Below are 21,938 nucleotides of genomic sequence, written 5' to 3'. Positions count from 1 at the left end.
GCTGCTTTACTAAAAAATGTATCACCATCTCCCTCCTTTTTTTTTTTTTTTTTTTTTTTTTTTTTTTTGCTATGTCTGTCAGGCAATCTGCATTTTCTTGTTTCTGAGAAACGGCTCCTTGACCATTATAAATGGCATCAAGTCTGTTGTATTCTCTTTTCTCTCCTCTCTCTGGGCTTAGATGCTACTGCACACTTCTCTTAGAAAAGCCCATTCAAATTCTTGTTTTCTTATGGCAGTAAAGTTGGCACTTTCTGTCTCTGCCATGGACTGGACACATTTAAAGTGATCAAACCATTCTCAGCTAGGGATGCACCAAATGTTTTTTTTTGGTGCCAAAACAGATACCGAAAATGAAAAATACACTAGGCTGAAAACCGATACCGAAACCGAAAATGGCTTTTTTTATATATTAAAAAAAAAATTATATAAAATTGTCTTCTAGTATTATTCATATTCAACTGAATCATTAATTGTATGAATAAAAGAATAGTCCAGTAATGTAAAATAACAGTACTTTAATAAAGCAACCCAAATAAATTGGACAGTGGACACAAGATAAAATCATAAAATAAAATAAAATAAAATAAAATACGAAATTATAAGTTACTACAGCATATCCTGCAGTGTAGACTGCAGTCAGTGCACATTGAACCATAACAAAAAAAAAAAATATGACTAAGACTAAGTCTAAGAAGACTTATTAATTTTCAACTTAAATCAGAAGAACTAGTAGTAATTCAGTTCTCTCTCCCTAAGGTTTCAGCGGCTGCATGTGCAATAAAAGTGTATGTATGTAGCTGCGGGTTACATATATAGTCATACAGTAGGCCGCACTGTGTTCAGGACCCCGGGTATGAGCGGAGACATCCTGGAACACAGTCTACAGTCTGGTCTACAGCAGCGGTGCTCAGGCAATCGCAGCAAGCAATGTAGACTAGTCTGTTTCTGGAAGTCTTTGCCCATATCTGGAACACAGTGTGGTATAGTGTATAGTACTGGAATATGTAGACAGCCACAGATACAGGACATACAGTTTTGCACATGCAGCGGGCTGAAAGCTTAGGGAGAGACATAGTTTGGCCCAACAGCAACAAACTATGTATGATGTGTGTGTACAGTACTAAAACTGGAGATCTCTTAAATTGAAGAAGTGCAAAAAACTGTAGAACTACTAAAATGAACAAGCAACTAATGGCAGTATGGCACAACTAGACAACTGGAACATACTGGTAGTCAGTCATACTATGTTGTATGTTCCAATTGTCCAATAGCACAGTCCAATGCCAATTCATTTACTATGTTCAACAACATGGTAAAGGAATTGGTCTATGCTACGGATTTATAAATCTATTTCAGTAAAAGTGGCAGATTTCGCTTTAAGAACAAAAGTTGCTCCGCTTTCTCGCAGGAGAGACTGTTTCTCTTCTCGTCAATAATATGAGATGCTAGACTGAATAGTCTCTCACTCTCTGTACTGGTGCTTGGGGCAGATAAATATCTGTGTGCAATCTGTGCAAGCAAAGGAAAATGTTGTTTGTTGATGCGCCAGTACGCAAGGGCATTGTCACTTCTGGCGATAGGCTGTTCAGCTAAATAAATATCCAGCTGTTGGGTAGCTGCACTTTTTGTGGCACTGCTATGGACCAGGGTGCATTCATGTAAAATTTCTTCAAACATATCGGATATGGAGAGAGCGTGTTCCTCTTCACTTGTATGCAACCGTTTCTTCTCACTTTCCTCTGTGCTACACCTCAAAACTCCTTCACCGGATGCTTCCACCACCTCCATTTGTGCCTGTATCATGTCCCGTGCACGCTGCTTTTTCTCCACTTCAAAATAATGCTCTTTAAATCGAGGATCTAGAACTGTTGCAATGCAGTACAGAGGGTTGGACTCGGTGTCTTGAAACCGGTTGGTAACGGCCTCCAGTAGAGTGGTTTTAGCCATTTTTACGCCATGGTCTGTTTCTATCTCTTTTCCTAGCAGACGCTTCAGTGCGGCAATCAAGGGAAATAACTTCAGAAATGGAAGCATTAGTTGAGCTTATTTCTTTTAACTGTTCAAATGGAGATAGAAGAGACAAACTATTTTCAACTAACACCCACTGATGTGCACTCAGTGTTGCCGGCAGCTCGTAATCTGCAATGTATGCAGCTAAAACACGCTTTTGTTCAAAAAGACTTTGCAGCATATAGTAGGTGCTGTTCCAACGAGTGGCTACATCTTGCTGCAGTCGTTTCGGTGGCATTCCAAACTGTATCTGCAAAGCTTGTAATCTGGAATAAGCAAGCGGAGAATGCTTAAAGTGACCCACAATTTTTCTTCCTTTTGATACAATATCAGATATTGTGCACTGACTCAGCAATCCTTCATTCACAGCCAATTGCAGCGTGTGTGCCATACACGGTATGCTTTTAAGTTCACTGTCCTCCATTGCCTTTGCCATGTTCCGCGCATTATCTCGGACAATCAAATGCACTTTAAAATCCATACTTGACACTTGGCACATTGAGAAGTCTAAAGTGTCAGCTATTGCTGCTGCAGTATGTGATCCAACAAACTCACGTGCGTTAAGTAGGATGTTTTGCAATTGAAATTTGTCATCTATCCACTGCGCTGTCAGGCTAAGCATGCTCGTTGGACTGACGTCTGAACTCCAAATGTCGGTAGTAAAACTGATTGCTATGATGTCGGTAGTCATGAGCTCTTGAACGTGTTTTCTAACACTGCAAAACAATTCAGGTAGACCGGTATCTTCAAAGTAGCATCTGCTTGGTAGTGAGTAACGCGGCTCAATATGTTGCATGAGCCTACGGAATCCAATTTCCTCCACAACAGAGAATGGCTGGTCGTCTAATGCAATGAATTCCATAATTTTATCTGTTATGGCACGAGCTTTGGGACTGTCACCTGCAAATTTTTTAACCTTTTCAAAGACTGTGGCCACAGACGGTGTTGAGCCTGAGTCACTTTTTGGAATTGGCACTGTTTTCTCTTGTAATCTGAATGCTGAACTGGATGTCGTGTTTTCAGGTGGTTTATCAAACCTGTTGTTGAAAAATGCCTTGGCACTGTACCACCTCTTGAAATTTCTGCTGAGCAAAGACTACAGATTGCAAATTTGGGGTCTTTATCAGAAACTTTAAAATATTTCCACACTGCAGACATGGTCCACCTAGTGGGATTGAAATCTGAGGGGGGAAAAAAAAAGGACGAAATCAATTTAAAAGCTAAACCCCAGAGGGCTAGCGGTACCGTATTTTAAGCTTTACTACCGCTCCGTTGTATTAACCAGGCTTTCAGATTGGAAATACTGCAAGGAGACCAAACTGTGGGTGGCTCTGGAGGCAGATCTTTGTGGCACCAAACTTTCCACACTGATGTGGATACCGAGGAAATACCGAACCTTGTCAGCCAATACATCACCATTAACGTGTTCAACCCTGATGGTATGGGACTCCCTGTGCAAGACCCAGGGATGGGCGTATAATTCCCCTTTGATGCCCTTGACAGGACACAATTATTTCCCGCCTGGCAATATGGATCCCCAAATTCACTCCTGGCATCTGGGAAATAAAACTTACCTACATCAGGTCGCCGGCCCCTTCGGCGTTTTACCAATCTCTAACATCGCGGGCACCTCTCCCATATCTTATATGGACCGCTGGAAATACCGCCAATTAGTGGCCTTTGTTCATTCACTCCTGCAACCCTTGCGCTCCTTTGCTGAGCTGACACCTCTGGAAACTGCATTCTCTGATACTCACCCAATAGAGAAAGCAATTTCATATTTTTACCACGCATTGCTGTCCTTCACCTCGACCAGAACCCCTACATTCATACGCAACTGGGAACTGGATCTCCAAATGGAACTCTCACCGACCAATATTCTTACATTGGCACACACTTCCTCTGGATCTTCTAAGATGTCGGAAATGGCGTATAAACTGTTAACTAGATGGCACTACACGCCTGTGGTACTACATAGGTTTTTTCCCCTAGACGTCACCACTATGTTGGAGGGAATGCGGTGAGAGAGCTACCCATGCTCACATTTGGTGGCACTGTCCAAGGATTCATCCGTTCTGGCTTGCGGTTTTATACTGGATCAAAGAGATCCAAGGATGGGAGATCTCTAATGATCCATGGTATATCTTGTTCCACTCTACGGGGAAACCAACAGGCCCTTATAAAAGGACAATTACGCCCCACCTCCTTAATGCGGCAAAAACCCTCATTCCGCAATTTTGGAAAATGAGGAAGATCCCAACGCTCCGACGTTGGGTAATTAAAGTAGATAGCACTTATTACATGGGGGACTTGACCCTCTCCCTCCGTGGTAAATCAGATCTAGCAAAGAAAATTTGGGCCTGTTGGGTTGCCTTCAAATACTCTACTAATTATGCAGATATAATGTTTCAACCGTTGTAATCCTAATACTAAAGGTTCTCACTAAGATTTTGGGGATAGTTGCAGAGGCGGACCTGAACTCCCCCCCCCCCCCCATTCCTCGTCCCCTTCTATGTTCTTCATCTTCTGTCTCTTTTCTATCTCTATCCACTGTACTTTCTTTCTTAAAATTTAGAAGGAAGGATGTACTCTTTATTGACACGTAGATCTGAGAGTCCCAGCTGGGACGGTTTGTAGTAATAACTTTGGCTTTGTGATTTTGGGGACTTGGAGGTGGTACATGTTCCTAACCCACCTCTGCTTCTTTGTCCTTTATGTGTTGGACCTTGTCTAGAACAATGGTTGCTCATAGCGCATTATTGATGTCCCATGAGTTGGTTCATATGTTTTATTTTACTGTACATGCTTCTTCTCTTCAATAAACATTGTTTAAACAAAAAAAAAAAAAAAGCAAAATGGATTGCTTGCATGCTATATTAAATTTTTTTGAGCTATTCTGCAGTATAATATACAGTATAATATACAATAACTTCATGCGCTTGTTGTCATTGCGTTTGTCAGTGTAGTATTATAACTAAGTTATACATGATTTGTTGAAACATGACAGTACACAATAAAATATATAATATATAGTTATTAAATATAATATATTGTGTACTATCATGTGCTTGCTGTCATGTCAGTGTGCTATACTATACCAAAATGACAAATTCAATGACAACAAGGGCATACATTTTATTTTACAGTATACTAGTACTACAGAATAAATAGCATGCCGTTCCATTTCAAATCGGTTGAAAGTCAGATGTACTGCAGTGCAGACAGACAGACATACATATTTAATACCATACTGCATGGCACAAAAGGCGTAAGTAATACATGTTGTTTGACTGCTATGACAGTTTCAGTAGTATTGTAAAATAAATTAGTTAGATTGTTTGTCAGTTTAAGGCAAAAAGGCAATGCATTGCTCACCGGCGAATAGTAGTAATGGTAACCATCCAGGAGGGACAGTGCCCACTCTTGTACTTCAGTATGCTACGTGCAGCCCTCTATGAAGCCGTCTCTCAGGTCCCAGCAGCGTCTCACAAGCACGAGGAGCGTCCACACGGAAGGTGCCAGCGTCTCAGCAGGAAACGTGCTTACGAGTGCGGCGTCTTATCCGCGAGGAACGTGCAAGCCGCCCACAGAACGAGTGATGTCATCCGAAGTTCACTCACCGCTACTGCGCATGCGCGATTTTCGGAGCCATTATCGGCAAGAATTCTCTTTCGGCAAAATGCCGAAAAGGCCATTTTCAGCCGATATGTTTTGGCGGCCGAAATTTCGGTGCATCCCTATTCTCAGCCTTTTCTTTTCTCACATTCATCAAGCCACTTTATGATTCTACAACATTCTGTTCACTTTCTTTATAGTGCAATTGACTTTCATGTTTCCTATTTACTTCTTTAAACCATCAACCTTCTGATTTCTCTCTTCTGTATTGTTCAATTTTCTACTATACTTAGAATTTTTTTTTTTTTTAATCTCTGGCTTCAGACCGGCACAATCTTATCAGAATATATCTGCAAACCGCCTTTTTCTCTTTTCTACAAATACGCAATTTTACACAGGAATGTGAGGGGTACCTTACTCTTCTTACAGAGAGACACAAGTGTAAGGGAGGGGTGCCTATCTTTCTGCTTCTCAAATATTTGTTAAACATTTGCATTGCCTGATCTAATTCTCTTTTGCTTGACCCATCAGTGATGGACATTGTATGAATCTGCTAATCTTACTATTGGATCACCTTTACCTGAAGTTGCAACTCCAACTGTTTGGTTCCTATGAGTCCAGCCGAGGGTTGTCCCTGAGCAGACGGCCCTGATGTAGCACAGTCTCTCAGACAATGTTGTGCAGTGGTACCTGAGACGGTACATTAATCCAAGACGCCGGCTTTGGTCCAATCCCCATGGGCCATATAGTGCAATACCACCTGGTATTTTACATAATTATCTGCTTAATACATTGGCTAGCAAGGTGTTGGCTGCCTTACAGAGTGAAACCATAAGACAATTCAACCAAGTATCTCTTTAAGCTTTTCCAAAGTTTCCTGCTTCTCTGCCGGCTCCCCACTGATAGGCAAGCAGGCTACAACACGAGGGGAGGGGGGAAGCAAGTTCAGTGTCTACCTGCCAGTTTACAGACACACAGAACATGAGATGCTGGTTATTTAAACTCCTATTATCAACCCATACCTTTTTTTTGATCTTTGGGTCCTAACAATTTAGGTTTATCTACTAAATCCTGACACTTTTTTTACAGTTAGTTTACTATTGAATCCAAACGTTTCCTTCTGCTTGGCACATTAGGAATACAGCAGCCTCATAAGCAGGCACAAAACATTCTTTTACAGAGACTATTCCCCGTTGTCAGCACCAGTCGGGTCTCTCACTAACCTATAATACACTGGGATAGTGACCCTTGTATTCCTATCATTACCGTGGGCCAAGAATAGTAAAAATATCTCCCCACACTATAGGGAGAATAAAAAAAAAATATTAAAACATGTCTGTTCAGTACTGTAATTTTTCAATAAGGTTACAGCGTCAACAGAAAGGTTAAACGTGAGAAAGGAGAAACTAAACACACAGAAGAAAGTTGGCTTCACGATCTTTCTACATCACTTGGCTAAATGGCGCTTAAATCGTCGGGCAATCAACCTCTGACGTTTGGTATACCTCAAATCCTTTTTTTTTTTTTTTTTTGTCTGTCCGGGACAGTGGGTGAAGTGAATTTTCTTTACCTTGGGCAAAGTCCCCAAATGCCTTTGTCTACGAACACCAGATTATCGAGATATTATACGATCAATCCCAATGTCAGAAATTACAACACATTAAAACCAGAATCGAATAGAAAGAGAAGAAGAGACTCTTAGAATTTTAAGAATAATTTAAATTCTCTTGCCTCTCAAACACCAGGAGGGCTAGATCACTTAGGTTCAAAACGGTGGATCCGGGTCTCAGGCCCCGTCCCTATTGCACCACTAACTTTGAGTGGGGGGACTTTTAATTCTCAATGAGCTTTGAAGTCTGATACTCACCAAAGTCTTTGTCAGGACTGTCCGACCCAGAATGCACTCGGTTCCTGCTTGAAGGACCAAAACGTTAGGATTATTCTTCTCCTGTGATCAGTCAAACTTCAGATGTATTGAAAAGCAGAACATTTTATTTCAGATGTGCCACACAAAAGGATGATGCTTACAAACCAAAAGATGCAGTAAGAATCACACAGCTGTACAGCCCCCCTCCTAATACTTACAATAATACAGCTATAACGCTTCTATTGACTGAGGAAACACTGATAGCGTACCTGGTAGAAAATGGTACATACTTTATTGGCTAATCAGTGTGTCCTGTTCTACCATATATGGCAAAGCTTGTTAGAGAAAGACAAAAAGAAGTTAATTCAAACATGTGCTTAGAAGCCATCTTAAAAATCAGTCTCAGGGTTTTTTTTTTTTAATAGTCACACAATAAACATTTAACCTTTTTCTTACAGAGAGCGTGGAACATATTCCAGAGCGTAGTATTGGGGGCATTAGTTGTAGGTTGTCTAAAGCACCTAAACCCGAGGTAAGTATAGTAACAAGTCCTATTTGCAACCCCAGAGCCCAATAAGGAGATAGTATGCGACCAGTCTAAGGTGTCTGTTTAATAAACTGTGATAAGCCGAGATCATGATCACCGCTTATCTCCGAGCATTTCCGGTTTAATATACTGAGATGAGTACTGGAGAACTATTCTCTCCTCATCTCAGTACACAGAATGGCTGCATTCACTACAACAGAAACTGCCCGTTTTGAAGTGGTTGTAAACCCTTATAAACCACTTTGACCTACAGGTAAGCCTTACCTGTAGGTTCAAGAAATATCTCCTAAACCTACACGGTTGAGGAGATATTTTCCAAAAGACACGCACCGCTGTCTACGGCGCATGTGCACTTAGCGCGCCGCTGTTAACGGCGATATGCCGCGAGTGGCAGCTCCCGCGCACATGCGTGGGAGTGACATCATCACGGCTCCGTCGAATGACAGCGCCGGAGCAGCGAGACCCACCAAGAAGATGGAGGCTCTGTACACAAGGGGACAACGGTGACTTCACTGGCTCCTGTGTCAGGTAAGTGACTCATAATGGACTACTATGAGATGCATAGTAGTCCATTATGCTTTACCTTTGCAGGGAATCAAAGGGGAAGTAAATCCATCAGGGTTTACTTCCTCTTTAATAAACAGTGATGCCACTTTAGTGCTTCTCTTTCAATTTCTCCTTTCTTGCTTTTCCAGCCCACAGGTGGAGTTAGCAGGAAGAAAGAGGAGATCTCTGCCATTGAATAGCTTCTTCCTTCATCCATCTGCCTGTGTGGCCAAAAGTGAAAGTAAAAAGCTTTATCTGCAGTGAAAAATACACCAACAGCAGGTTACAATTACATTAACTACACAGTTACACACACAGATATAGATATTTTATATTATAATATATTTTAGAGGTCGGCCGATATTTGGCTTTTTTTAATTAATCGGCATAGGCCGATTATCACTTCAGTGTGACTTGCAAAAGACTTCTGTAATAGAAGTCAATGCAAGTTGCCTGAAGTCTGTGGAGGGACTTCTCCTCTCTGGGCAGTCTGCCAAGAAAAGATCAAAGAGATACAATGTTTCTTCTTCTTCAATGAACTGAACTCTGTAGGAGTTCTCAGTTTAACCATTTAAAGACTAAATCTTTTCTGACACTTGATGCTTACAAGTAAAAATCCTGTATTTTCTGCTAGAAAATCACTTAGAACCCCCCAAAAATTATATATTTTTTTAGCAGAGACCCTAGGGAATAAAATAGCGGTTGTTGCAATATTTTATGTCACACACTGGAAAAAATACACTAATGATTTAAAATAAAAAATAAAACAGTAGTTAGCCCATTTTTTTTTCGTCCAAAAGTTTTGAGTACTTGTTTTTGTGTATTTAATATATAGTTTTTTTTTTTTTTTTAATCTAAATTATACATACAAGTGAACTGATTGCAGGTTTTCTTTTGTTTAACCACTTGCCGACCGCCGCACGCCGATGTACGTCGGCAGAATGGCACGGGCAGGCATAAGCACGTACATGTACGTGATTTGCCTCCCGCGGGTCGGGGGCCCGATCGGGCCCCCGCCCGGTGCCTGCGGCGGTCGGTTTTCGTTCGGGAGCGATCCCGGACGAGGGGACGGCCATTCATTCATGGCCACCCCCTCGCGATCGCTCCCGACGAATGGAAATCCCCGGTGACATCACTTCCTCTCCTGTAATGTAAACACAGGAGAGGAAGTGATGTATTCTCTCCTCCGTGTCGGTATTTTTCGTTCCGACACGGAGGAGAGCGGATCAGTGAGTTGCACCAACACATCCCACACACAGTAGAACATGCCAGGCACACTCACACCCCCCCTTTACCCCCCGATCACCCCCCCAATTACCCCTGCCCCCCAGTCACAGTGACACCAATGTCATTTTTTTTTTTTTTTTTTTTTTTTTTTGCATTGGTGTCATTTGTGACTGTAATAACTGTTAGGGCAGTTAGGGTTAGCCCCCTTTAGTTCTAATGTACCCCCCTAACCCCCCCAATAAAGGTTTAACCCCGTGATCACCCCCCGTCGCCAGTGTCACTAAGGCTGGGTTCACATTGCAGCGGTTTATGAGAACGAATGTGATTCGCACCGCACTGCAGTGCAAATCACATCCGATCTCTGTGCGATTCGAGTTAAGCCATTCGCCGCACCCGCCGCACCCGCCACACCCGCCGCACCCGCCGCAAATTCGCACGGGACCCTTTTTTTGGCCCGCAGCAGAATCGGATCGCATGGGTGTTCACACCATGCGATCCGAGTTTGCAGATCGCACTGCGATATGCGAACTGATCTGGGGGTGTCAGTAACATTTCACTGACACTCCCAGCAGTTCGCATAGGGCAGTGTGAACTGCCGCCGGGAGGCATGCGATGCGGGAACCCGCCGCGGATTCGCGGCGTTTCCGCATCGCTCCAGTGTGAACCCAGCCTAATAAGCGATCATTTTTCTGATCGCCGTATTAGTGTCACAGGTGACGCTAGTTAGGCAGGTAGGTATTTAGGTTCGCCGCAGCTTTTTATAGCGCTAGGGACCCCCATATACTACCGCATAAAGCCCCCTGATTGCCCCCTAGTTAACCCTTTCACCAGTGATCACCATATAACTGTTACAGGTGACGCTGGTTGGTTAGTTATTTTTTTATAGTTTCAGGGCACCCGCCATTTATTACCTAATAAAGGTTTAACCCCCTGATCACCCGGCAGGTGTCATTTGTGACTAATAACTGTTAGGGCAGTTAGGGTTAGCCCCCTTTAGTTCTAAGGTACCCCCCTAACCCCCCCAATAAAGGTTTAACCCCGTGATCACCCCCCGTCGCCAGTGTCACTAAGGCTGGGTTCACATTGCAGCGGTTTATGAGAACGGATGTGATTCGCACCGCACTGCAGTGCAAATCACATCCGATCTCTGTGCGATTCGAGTTCAGCTATACAGATAGTATGGCTGAATTCGTGTCGCACCCGCCGCACCCGCCGCAAACTCGCACGGGACCCTTTTTTTGGTCCGCAGCAGAATCGGATCGCATGGGTGTTCACACCATGCGATCCAAGTTTGCAGATCGCACTGCGATATGCGAACTGATCTGGGGGTGTCATTAACATTTCACTGACACTCCCAGCAGTTCGCATAGGGCAGTGTGAACTGCCGCCGGGAGGCATGCGATGCGGGAACCCGCCGCGCATTCGTGGCGTTCCCGCATCGCTCCAGTGTGAACCCAGCCTAATAAGCGATCGTTTTTCTGATCGCTGTATTAGTGTCACAGGTGACGCTAGTTAGGCAGGTAGGTATTTAGGTTCGCCGCAGCTTTTTATAGCGCCAGGGACCCCCATATACTACCGCATAAAGCCCCCTGATTGCCCCCTAGTTAACCCTTTCACCAGTGATCACCATATAACTGTTACAGGTGACGCTGGTTGGTTAGTTATTTTTTTATAGTTTCAGGGCACCCGCCATTTATTACCTAGTCTCACTAGTGTACCCCTAAATTTAGGGGTGTCTACTTTCTAAAATGGGGTCATTTGGGGGGGGGGTTTGTGCCATCTTGGCATTTTATGGCCTTCAAAACTGTAACGCCCTTAGAAAGCCTGAAGGCGGTGCTTGGTTTTTGGGGCCCCGTACGCGGCTAGGCTCCCAAAAAGTCCCACATATGTGGTATCCCCGTACTCAGGAGAAGCAGCAGAATTTATTTTGGGGTGTCATTTCACATATGCCCATGGCATGCGTGAGCAATATATCATTTAGTGACAACTTTGTGAAAAAAAAAAAAGTTTGTAATTTTCCCGCAACTTGTGGCAAAATATAAAATATTCCATGGACTCAACATGCCTCTCAGCAAATAGCTTGGGGTGTCTACTTTCTAAAATGGGGTCATTTGTGGGGGTTTTGTGCCATCTTGGCATTTTATGGCCTTCAAAACTGTAATAGGTAGTGAGAAGTGAACTCAAAAAATTACGCCCTTAGAAAGCCTGAAGGCGGTGCTTGGTTTTCGGGGCCCCGTACGCGGCTAGGCTCCCAAAAAGTCCCACATATGTGGTATCCCCGTACTCAGGAGAAGCAGCAGAATTTATTTTGGGGTGTCATTTCACATATGCCCATGGCATGCATGAGCAATATATCATTTAGTGACAACTTTGTGAAAAAAAAAAAAAAAAAAAAAAAGTTTGTAATTTTCCCGCAACTTGTGGCAAAATATAAAATATTCCATGGACTCAACATGCCTCTCAGCAAATAGCTTGGGGTGTCTACTTTCTAAAATGGGGTCATTTGTGGGGGTTTTGTGCCATCTTGGCATTTTATGGCCTTCAAAACTGTAATAGGTAGTGAGGCGTGAAATCAAAAATTTACGCCCTTAGAAAGCCTGAAGGCGGTGCTTGGTTTTCGGGGCCCTGTACGCGGCTAGGCTCCCAAAAAGTCCCACATATGTGGTATCCCCGTACTCAGGAGAAGCAGCAGAATTTATTTTGGGGTGTCATTTCACATACGCCCATAGCATGTGTGAGCAATATATCATTTAGTGACAACTTTGTGTAAAAAAAAAAAAAAAATTTTTTTTTTGTCATTATTCAATCGCTTGAGGCAAAAAAATAAAATATTCAATGGGCTCAACATGCCTCTTATCAATTTCCTTAGGGGGTCTACTTTCCAAAATGGGGTCATTTGGGGGGGTTTTGTACTGCCCTGTCATTTTAGCACCTCAAGAAATGAGATAGGCAGTCGTAAACTAAAAGCTGCGTAAATTCCAGAAAACGTACCTTAGTTTGTAGATGTGACAACTTTTGCGCAAACCAATAAATATACAATTATTGACTTTTTTTTTACCAAAGACATGTGGCTGAATACATTTTGGCCTAAATGTATGACTAAAATTGAGTTTATTGGATTTTTCTAATAACAAAAAGTAGAAAATATCATTTTTTTTCAAAATTTGCGGTCTTTTTACGTTTATATCGCAAAAAATAAAAATCGCAGAGGCAATCAAATACCATCAAAAGAAAGCTCTATTTGTGGGAAGAAAAGGACGCAAATTTTGTTTGGGTACAACATTGCATGACCGCGCAATTACCAGTTAAAGCAGCGCAGTGCCAAAGTGTAAAAAGACCTCTGGTCATTTACCAGCAAAATGGTCCGGTCTGAAAGTGGTTAATAAATGTTTATATGTAAGAAATTTTCTGTATCACTTATTACTTAAGGCTGCTTTCACACTGGGGTGGGCAGGCGTTGACGGTAAAACACTGCTAGCAGGGCACTTATAACTCAGCTAGTGGCCGAGGAAGGGGTTAAATGCGCCCATGAAGCGCTGCTGCCAAATCGCATTGCAGGTGCTTCGGCAGCGGTGCCCACTCATTTCAATGGGCAGGAGTGGTGGAGGAGCAGTATACACCGCTCCAAAGATGCTGCTTGCAGGACTTTTTTTTTTTTTAACGTCCTGCCAGCACATCAACTCAGTGTGAAAGCACTCGGGCTTTCACACAGACTGCAGGGGAGCCGTTTTTCAGGCACTTTACAGGCGCTATTTTTAGCCCAAAAGCGCCTGAAAAATGCCCCAGTGTGAAAGGTGTCTAACTGTTAGATTTTATGACATGAAGGGGGAAAAAAAATCGGCCTAACATATTGGCCCAAAAAAATCGGCATCATATATCGGCCGTTGCGATTTCTAAATATCGACCTATATCGGTCGACCTCTAATAAAGCCATCCTACATAACTCTGTTTCACTTATCAATAACACTTTTTCATTGTTACTACTGTGCATGTTTGCACTATCTATCTGTCTCAATTATTACAAGTTTTACATCTTTATCAATTTTTGGCTCACTGCTGATATATATTTGTCGTCGGTGTGGGTTCCACATCTTGAAGATTTTTTCTCCCCCCTTTTTTTATATATTTATATATATTTTTTTTTTTATTAAAAAAATGTTCTTTATTTTTTATATCCTTTTTTTTTTTCTCTTTTCATAATACACATTCTCATCATATTTTTCACTTCAGTGTTCCATCCATTATTATTTGTCTTTTTCTTTTCTTTCCAGTATCTGTTCATGGTTTATTGATACGGATTGAGTTCATTCTATGCGACATATCCTTATGCGATCTATTTTTCTGATTTTATGTAAGTAATGGATATCTTTATTATTCATATATCTAAAATATTGGGAGGATTGTTATCCCCATTGGTTGCATTGTTTAGGCCACCCTACTCTCTCCTTTTCATAAGCAAATGAGATGTTCTTTGTATTTCTCCTTTTGGAGTGTTTTTCTCCTTATTCTCATCCCTATACTCATTATTTGAACTTTTGTTACTTTCATTAGCTCTTATGTCAGACTTTTAGCCCTCTACAGTTTACTATGGCAACGGGCAACTTGTGAGGTGGATCAAATAACTGTCTAATCATCTGTACAGTATTTGGAGGTGGGTTTTGTGTCTTTGGGGTCCGTTGTTGTCCGCCATCTAAGTTGGTGCTTTCTGTCAGTGCGTGTCTATTTGTATATTTACTCTCATGTTAATTTGATTGTAACCATGTAATAATTTTTTGTCTAATTTAGAACGTCTTATGCTGGAATATTCGCACATCCCCTGAGGAAGCAAACTTTTGAGAAACATGTCGGGATAGTGCGTGTAAAAAAAAAAAAAATACCGTTGTCCAGTACTGTCTATGACCACCAACGTTTTTATTGTCTCTACATTTCATGGAATGCATGGAAATGAATTTTAACTTTGATTTCAATAAATATCTAATATAAAAAAAAATTTGGCCAAAAGTATGTGATAAATTAGGAATAATCTGTTGCACCGTTAAAATCCCTTCGTTCTTGTTCTCTTATTATTCATGAAAAATCTTATTGGGATGTGGTGCCTATTTTTGTGGGTGCTTGCTATGTTCTGTTGAACCATTTCTAATCTCTATCAATGACGGTGTTTTTAACTATTTATTAAATTGCTGTCCATTGGTACATGGTTAAGGCATCTATATGCAAGTTTTAAAAAAAAAAAATTAAGCTCTAAAAAGTACTGCTGTTATGAAGGCTAAGGGTGTTGAAACCAAATGTTGCTGTAATTTAGATTGTTCTACTGTTCAATAAAAAATATACAAAAACCACACACTGGATTTCTGATAAAAAATATTTTAATGAAAAATATATTAAATTTCAAACGAACAAGACAAGTATAGGTCTTTTACTGGTGCCCTATATTCGTTTCATGGACAAGGGGGAGTAATGTGCATGACCAACAAAAATAGTCAATATTTAAATATTTTGCCAACATTTTTTTTTTTTTTTTTTAAACCAAGACACAAAAAAAAGACTAGGAACCTTATTTAACTTAACAAACCCTATATGTGTGTCTTCATTCAAATGTTTGAGGGATCCCTGCCATAGTTTAAATCATCCATGGGGGCCAGTTGTTGGCTTGGTAGCGTCATATGACCAAAAAGATGCAAAAGAGCAAGGGAAAAAAATTCATGCTCTTCTAGCATCTCTTGGAAGATTGTTTGCTGCTGCAAAACTGCAGTAGGAAGACGTTCCATGTTGTCATTGGACCGTCTCATTTCACCAACAATGGAGTTCTGAATTGAATCTTGATCCGATTTATCTATCCTTTAAGCTTTCCCTTAACAAATTTTAAGGTCTGCTCCAACTGAACAGTGGCACTACCAGCTGCTTCTACTCTATCGGCTAGCATTTGCCTTCTCCTTCCTCTGGGAACCCGTATAGGGCCAGAAGAATTAGTAGGCAGTGCATGTTCCACTCTTTCTTCTTCTTGATCTGCAAAATAATAAATAAAAATTATTCAAAACGATTCTTACTATGAAATATAAAGGGAAAAAATAAAAGTTTTGGTAGTTTTTAGATTTACTTGTTAGAGGTACAGCATCCACTGCTCCATCCTGATTGGAGATTACATTTTCCAGCTGATCTGCTTGAGTAATGAATATTTTTGTTGTTTTGTCACACTTTTTATAAGGGGGCAACTGATAAAATACATCTTTACATTTGCCAGTATGTGACGGTCCAGATTGTGGATCTTCTTCATTTCGAACCTCTTCAGGAGCTAATTAAAGAGGGAGTCCACCCGAAAAAAAATGATTAAAAGCCAGCAGCTACAAATACTACAGCTGCTGACTATTAATAAATGGACACTTACCTTTCCTGGAGTCCAGCGATGTCGGCAGCCGAGGCCGGTCAATCGCTCGGCTCTGGACTGCTGCTGCCGCCATTCTCGTGAGGGAATCAGGAAGTGAAGCATTGCGGCTTCACTTCCCGGTTCCCTACTGTGCATGCATGAGTCACGCAGCGCAATGAGGATGCTCCGCGCTGTCTCTGGGACCCGTGTGTGTCCCAGCAGACAACGCAGGAGGGCAGGAAGAGGCATAGCTACCCATAGGAGTCTATGCCTGGAAGTGGGTACAAATACCTGTCTTAGACAGGTATCTGCACCCCCCCTCCCCTCTGAAAGGTCCCAACTGTGGCACCGGGGGGGGGGGGAGGGTTCCGATGAGCGGAAGTTGCGCTTTAATAAAAAGAAAAGTATACACGTAGAAAACTTTGATTTTAATGAAATTGTTGAAAGACAGGATATTTATGAGACCTTAGCAGTTTCTTCTGTCATAAGTCCTTCCTCCTCCCTGTCAGCCATCATGTGCTCAGTGATCCGCGCATGCATGGCTAAACATATATTTACAACCCCGATCTGTGTCGCTGTGATGGAACTACAAACCACATGCTCGGGAGTGACATTGCTGCAGCCAAGACTGGGTGAGATGGAAGCCCCTGGCACCTGCCAGATTAATTACAAAGCAGCTCTGGAGGAATCAGTATGACAGGTAAACATGCTATATTGTGCGAATATCCTGTGCATACTAGCCCACTAGACTGCCTGGTGGGGCCATAAAAATAACAGGTGACAGTGGACTTTAGTACCACTTAATACATCTTCATATTGTAACATAGCAAAGTTTAACTAATAAGTAGACGTTTCAGCTGTCGACAAAAGGGTATTTTACAACAAAATTTGAGTGTTATCTGTAAAAATAAAGAAAAGTAATTTTTTTAGGATGAACATTATACAAAATATCTACAGTTGTGCTATAATTATGATCTAAATTTTTATTTTTTTTATGTATTTGTACAGTAAATTGTATGAGTAGTATACACTGCCAATGTGATCACTAAATTTATTTAAAGTCACATGAAAGCTATATTTGTAATTTTTTATTTAAATTTACATACATTTTCTACATACCTGCTCTGTTTAAAAGTATTGTACAGACCGGCCCCGATCCACCTCTTCTGGGGTCCCCCACTGGCACTCCTGCTCTTTGTCGAGTGCCCCCCATGGAAAGCCAATGTCCATGGGGGCTGCCGGGCAGGTACACTACCAAGCTGTCCTAACTGCATCTATTGTCACAGAGCCCCTGTCAAAGCATTTGATTTCCATTAGTGGAAGCCAATGGCTGCTGCTGCTGCTGCTATCCATCTGCCCACTGAGGAGGGAGACAGCAGCAAGAGCACATGGCTGGATCTGATGGGGCTCAGGTAAGAATAACCACTTGCCTAGTGTGCAATTTTAATCCTTCCTGCCCAGGCCAATTTTCAGCTTTCATCGATGTTGAGTTTTAGTTGACAATTGTGCAGTCATTTCACACTACTACAGCATTCTTTTGGTGGTATTTAATAAACATTGTTTTTAATTTTTGAACAAAAAAATAAAAAACAATTTTGAAAAAAAAAATTGTTGTTAGTTCCTGCTATAACATTTGACAAACCAGTGGCGTTGCTAGCCATGTGTGGGCCTCACCCAGGTGACACCCGCCAGGAGGGTGACCCGTGGGTAGCTGCACTGCTAACACCACCCGCTGCCCTGTGTCTCACGCCACGGCTGTGTCCCTCAGCAGAGTGGAACAAAGCCTCCTCTCTGTTTACATCCACAGAGGAGGAGGAGCCCGAGCTCGAGGGACACACACTGCTGTATGTTTCTGCTGCTCTGAGGTCTGTAAGGGGGGAGTGTATACTGATAGGGGAGGCTCTGAACTGAGGGTAGGGGGTGTCTTTACTGCTGGGGTGTCTGTACTGAGGGGAGGTCTGTAACTGAGGGGGGGTGTCTGTACTGCTGGGGTTCTGCACTAAGGGATGTCTGCACTGAGGGGGGCCTGTAATGCTGGGGGGTCTGCACTGAGGTGGGGGTGCCTGTACTGATAGAGGGGGATCTGCACTGATATTGGTGTCTGTACTGATGGAGGGGTCTGCTCTGAAGGAGTGTCTGTAGTGAGGGGGGAGGTTTATACTGAGGGGGGGGGTCTATACTGAGGGAGGGGGATCTATACTGCTGGAGGGGGGTCTGTAGTTAGTGGAGGTGGGTCTGTACTGAGAGGGGACTATAGTTGGTGGGGGGGGGGGAGTGACACCATTTTGTTTCTGCACTGGGTGACACCAACCCTAGTGATGCCACTGGCAAACAGATAATTTCTATCCTTTACTGATGAAAAGGCACTGATGAGGATTGAACTGATGGTCAATGATAGGTGGCACTAATGGGGACTAATAGGCAGCACTGATGAGGGAACACTGATAGGCACTGTTTTTCACTGCACTGATTATAGGGTACACTGACCAGTACCTTGCTTATCAGTGTAGATGTTCCCTTTCTCACTTGCGGGTTAATGGCTCTCCTCTCTGCACACTGTGACAGCATAAGCAAAGTACTGTCGATAACCATCAAGTGTGGTTAGACGCACACCCAGTCCCACTCTCCTCTGTGCTGAAAATGGACCACCAGTCCATTTTCATCCAATCTGCAAGATGGATGGAAAAATAGGACCAACATATACATCTGGATTGTGCTGACAGGATTGGATCACAGCGGTTGCCAGAGGACAACTCACTGCTGACTTCTGTTGCTCTATATGGGTGAATGGAGGGTCCAATCGGGTCCTCCTTTAAAACTGGCAGGTGGACCTCATTGGACAGCCTTTGTGAAAGGGCCCTAAAAATAATACAGCGGGTGTATAGCTTGTCGGATTACTTTTGCATAAATAGGAATCACCTGCGTAATATATTGATAACAGAATCATGGTTGTAGCTACAACCATGATCCTAGTATATCCACTATCCCCATCAATTGCTGCCCCAGTGTGCATCCCCCGCCTGACGCTTAACTGTCTCAGGTCATGGCACTGTCCCCCACGCTACGAGTCCTCGTATCTTCTCCCGTCCTCTTCCCTTCCATTGCTATGATTGGATGCCTGATAAGCATCCAATCAATCACAGCGACTGTCGTTTCAGCCAATCAGGTGACAGGTAACCAGACCCGAGCACCCGATTGGCTGAGAGGCGGTTCAGTGTTAAGAAAGCAATTATTTGCTTCATCAGCACAATACTAAGTAAACAGCGAACGCACAGAATCGAGCCCATTGTTTACCATTTTGGAAGCCCATTATAGCCTATGGCTTTAATCAGGATGCCTATTAGAGCCCACGGCTCTAATCGGACGCTTCCAAAAACACCCCCACCACTGTAATACAGATGACCGGCGCCTGACAAGGGGGCAAACGCGTGAATAGGGGGCTGCAGCAGCGACCATAGATAGAATTATTGGCAATGCATGAATCTATCTATGGTGAGAGAGAGATGACAGGAGAGAGGGGGTGGCGCTCCTGTGCCCTTTATGGATGCACCGCCACTGCTCTGGTGGTATTTTAAACAATTTAAATTAAGGCATTAATATTTACTGTCATCACTGAATAGCATTAGGGTGTGATCTCCCTCTTTCACTGGTTGCACCTCGTGGTCACTGGCAGGCTCTTGATCATTTGATGGAGGTTGTAACACTGCAGAATTAAAAAAAAAATGTGTGTGTGTGTGTGTGTATATATATATATATGTGTGTGTGTGTGTATATATATATATATATATATATATATATATATATAAAAAAAATCATAAATAAATTTTATTTTTTTATTTAAATAAAAATGACTTACTATGGGCATCGGAGTCGTATTCTCCAGGTACACCGAGAATGGTATCTGGCCCAAGGCACCCCTTTTAATTCCTCATCCTATGTATTGAAATTGACTTCCACTGGTGGACCTCCTCCTGTGCCTCTTTGGTGCCTTGCAATGGCATTAAACAAGCACGCAATTTTGTGTATAAGAAAATTTTTCAACTTTTTTTTTTTTTCTGACCCTCCCATCTTCCTTACTATCTTATAACCTCAAATGCTAACAGTGACTTAACGTTTACAGGATTGTACCATTATTAACACATTATTGGAGTTTTTTGACACAACATATATATTTGTAGAATGCCTTTTATCAAATCAATTTGATGAGTATTTAAAATGACATGAAACCATTTCCTTTAAACTGGTATTATTTAAATAAAATTTTCTATATTTTATTACATTTTTTTTTAATTGAAACCTAAAATTTGGTTCAGCTCATGGACTATTCTAATTTTATTATATGGGGGTTTCTCTTTATTTAGAATTATTTTATTTTAATTGTTAATTTAATATTTTTATTGTTATACTTTTTTTAAATTACTTTGAACTATATAATATATATTATTTTTATATGAATGGTGCATATCTGCATGACAAATACAGTACTATCATTTCAGAATACACCATTCACAAAAATATGCACATGTGTTATGCTTATGTTTTACAGTTATGGGGTGTCTGTTTATTGGGGAGGGGGGGATTATATCTTTATTATTAACTTAATATGTGCAGTGTATGTGGAGTGCTTCGTATTTCACTTTGAGGTTCTGATACTGAAATCTCCCGAGCTATTCCGAGATTAGACACAGAAGCCGTTCAGGATACTCAAAGCATTTGTAGATCACTTCTATTCACAATGGGAGAAGTGATCTACACTGTTTATTAAACTGCCACAAGGGGGAGAACATATATCTCTGAGAAGAGCTGTGAAATCATGAGATGTGAAATATCGCAGTTTATTAAACGGACACCTAAACTACGTGGCATGTTCACCAATCCAGGAATCTGGCGGTCAAGATGGGAGAACTAGAGCTACTGTTGTACGAGGAGGATTTAGATTTTTGTATGAATTACAGAGACTTGGTTCGACAGCTCTCATGATTGGCTGGCAACCATTCAAGGGTATTCCCTATATCGTAGGGATAGAAAGTAAAAAGGGGAGGGGTATGCCTGTATATCAAAAATGAAGTACAAGTGAATGTGAGAGATGACATCACTAAGGGAGGAGGTGAAATCTTTATGGGTAGAGCTACAAAGGGTGGAAACTAAAGGGAGAGTAGTACTGGGAATATGCTATAGGGCCCCCCTAACCAGAGGGAGGAGGCGGACCTCCTATCACAATTTGGATTAGCGGCAAGAATCGGAAGTGTCATAATGGGGGATTTTAATTATCTAGACTGGGTGGAAGGAACCGCACATTCATCTAAGGCTCGTTCCTAAATGTCTTGCAGAACAATTTCGTGGGTCAGATGGTAAATGCACCAACTAGAAACAAAGCATTACTAGACCTACTGATTACCAACAATACAGACCTGATCATGGATGTGGAAATACAGGGCACTTTAGGAAACTGCGATCACAGGTCAATTCGTTTTAGTATAAATCACACAGATTGGAAACATAAGGGGAATACAAAAACACTGAATTTCAAAAGAGCCAACTTCCCTCAACTACGATCCTTGCTAGAAGATAATTGGGATAAAATCTTAGGAACAAAGAACACAAAAATGGGTATGCTTTAAGAGCATATTAACCACTTTTAGACCGGACCAATTTGCTGGTCAAAGACCAGACCCCTTTTTGCGATTCGGCACTGCGTCGCTTTAACTGACAATTGCGCAGTCGTGCGACGTGGCTCCCAAACAAAATTGACGTCCTTT

At 42.0% G+C, this 21,938-nt stretch overlaps 1 protein-coding gene across 8 annotated transcripts in view; it reads left to right on the top strand.

The window, feature by feature from the left end:
* The window catches only part of PIGM (phosphatidylinositol glycan anchor biosynthesis class M), a 313,826-nt gene that overhangs the window by 24,807 nt on the left and 267,081 nt on the right, over positions 1 to 21,938 (top strand). For 2 of the 8 annotated variants that reach the window (XM_077491879.1, XM_077491878.1), the window contains exons 2-3: positions 8,738 to 8,870; positions 14,087 to 14,166. The exons of 4 other annotated variants lie outside the window; for them this stretch is intronic. The gene's annotated coding sequence lies outside the window, so the exon portion shown is untranslated. The remainder of the gene's footprint in view (positions 1 to 8,737; positions 8,871 to 14,086; positions 14,167 to 21,938) is intronic. 2 more of the 8 variants (XM_077491876.1, XM_077491875.1) reach the window with 1 other exon arrangement.

Source organism: Lithobates pipiens, unplaced genomic scaffold, assembly GCF_037356315.1.
Source record: "Lithobates pipiens isolate NorthernLeopardFrog02 unplaced genomic scaffold, aLitPip1_a1.2 Scaffold_19, whole genome shotgun sequence".
In the NCBI taxonomy this organism is placed as follows: Eukaryota; Metazoa; Chordata; class Amphibia; order Anura; family Ranidae; genus Lithobates; species Lithobates pipiens.
The sequence above is the reverse complement of the archived record's forward strand: the minus strand, read 5'-3'. Positions and strand labels throughout refer to the sequence as shown.